Consider the following 2,348-nt stretch of genomic DNA (forward strand, 5'->3'; position numbering starts at 1 on the left):
AAAAAAATTCTATTTTTCAAAATCACATATCACAAACACATTTTATTACAATATTTTTAATAAAATATTACAATATTTTTATAATTTTTTTATATTTAAAATATTTTTATATTTTAAAAATTCGAAATTTAAAAATATTACACATACATATTTCATCAGTAATAGAAAGCGATGGCAAGCCAAGAGCTACGCACATCTGCAATCCAGTCTAAAATCTTGCACAATTTCTTTTAATTATTTTTATATTAATTATGATAGACTGGATCGCAGGTATTAGTTAGAATAAGTTGATAGATTATGTTATTTAGAATTAAGTTTTTTTTTTTAATTATAAGCGCATTCCATATCAAAACACATTCCTCTAACTTGAAGCGAAAAATAAAAATCTCAATTCCTTTCTTAATATCTTGTTTTCATTTTCGCATTTTCTTTTGAATCGTTTTTCTATTTAAATTCTTCCTCAATTTATTCTCAACTTGTTTGTTCTTCATTGTTATTGATTTCTCATCCCTCTCCTTTTTTTTTCACTGTCAACCACGTGTCATGCAACGGTGGCAGAAATCGGTTGGGCGGGTGCTCTACTTCCGGTGGCCAGTCAAGGGTCCGCGCTCTGTTCGATTGGTACCTTCGAGTACTCGAACAGAGTTCGGCCTCGTGGTCGAATGTCGTTCTCGTAAATCGACTCCGGTGGTCAGGAATTTATTCCTTGCTCCTTCCTGTGTCGTCAGAACGTAAGTCGTTCTCCTGCGAGGCCGTTGTCGTAACCCTTTATTGACCACGACTGGCAAGTATCATCTGTCCATCGATTTTCGTAAGTCCATTGATGTAAGTCGTGATACGAAGGGCGACAGTGATTTAAAGAGGATTGATTTTTTTAGGAGGTTGATTTTTTTCTTCTTTATATTCATATTCATTTTTCTCTTTATTCGTTACTTCGTTCTTTTGCTTTTTTTTCTTTTTTTTTTAAATTAGAGTTTATTTATACGAATGTATAAATTCAGAATTTAGAAATTCAACATTATGAATTTTATTGTGAATTTATTTCGCTTTAAGTTAGAGTTGGAGAGTGTTTTTGGTACGGATGTATTTTAGTATTAAGTATTTAACGTTAAGACGTAGAATTAAGTTAGTTTAAGAGCTCGTCGATGGATCAATGCCTTAGTTTTAAGTCTTAGTTTTAAGTACGATATAAGATAGATATTTATATTAATTTTATTATGAGCGCATTTCGTATACAAAGATATGCTCTTTTTAACTTAACTTAAATATTGTACGTAATACTTTCAATCTTTTATTTCTCGAATAGCAATTCTTCAAGTTCTTCTTACGATCATCTTTCTTCTCAAATTTTCCATTTTTTATGGATAGTGAAGTGGAAGGTATCGAAGGAATTCTTCTTCTTCTTTTGTCAGTAATCTAATTCGAGTCATTGTCGGCCATTGTCGGCCATTGTCGGCCATTGTCATGCAACAGTGGCAAGAGTCGTTGGACCGCGATGCAGTACTTCCGGTGGCCAGTCAAGGGTCCGCGCTCTGGCCGATTGGTATCTTCGAGTACTCGAGCAGAGTTAGATCTAGTGGTCGATCGTCGTCCTCGTAATTCGGCTCCGGTGGTCAGGGATTTATTCCTTGCTCCTTCCTGTGTCGTCAGGACATAAGACGATTCTTCTGCCAGATCATTGTCGTAACCCTTAATTGGTCACGACTGGAAAGTATCATCCAGTCCAGTGATTCTCGTAAGTCCATTGACGTAAGTCGTGATGACGGTTGGCAATGATCGATTGATGGTTTTTTCTTCTTAAATTTTTTCCCCCTTTGATCTTATTTTCTTCTATTTCCCTTTATCGATTGATGCAACGATCTCTCTCGTTGCAATGATTTGCAAAGTGGATAGGATTATATATTTGATCGAATTATTAACAATTTATTATAACAGTTTTATTTATTTTGTATATGAATAAGAGCATATCTTTTATACGAATGTTGCCAATAGGATATATATATATATATTAGTTTTTAAACTTAGTATTAAGGTCTAGATTAAGTTAGTTTAAGAACTCGTCGATGGACGACGTTGGACGACGTTGGACAACGTTGGACGACGTGGGACTTTTAATTTTTTAATTTTAATTTTTAATTTTTAATTTTATTGTAACATTTTTTTGTAATTGTAATGTAAATGTTTTTGTATGTGTGTGCGATTAATTTAATTTAATTTAATTTAAATTTTTCTACATATTATTTTTTTCTATTTAATTTAATTTAATTTTTGTCATTAATTTTAATTGTCTTGTTTTTATTTTTTAGCTTTAGGTGGGTCTCGATGCGTAGTCACCTCCTCGTCGGTGA

The sequence above is a fragment of the Apis dorsata genome, unplaced genomic scaffold (assembly GCF_000469605.1).
Source record: "Apis dorsata unplaced genomic scaffold, Apis dorsata 1.3 scaffold_19, whole genome shotgun sequence".
Lineage (NCBI taxonomy): Eukaryota > Metazoa > Arthropoda > Insecta > Hymenoptera > Apidae > Apis > Apis dorsata.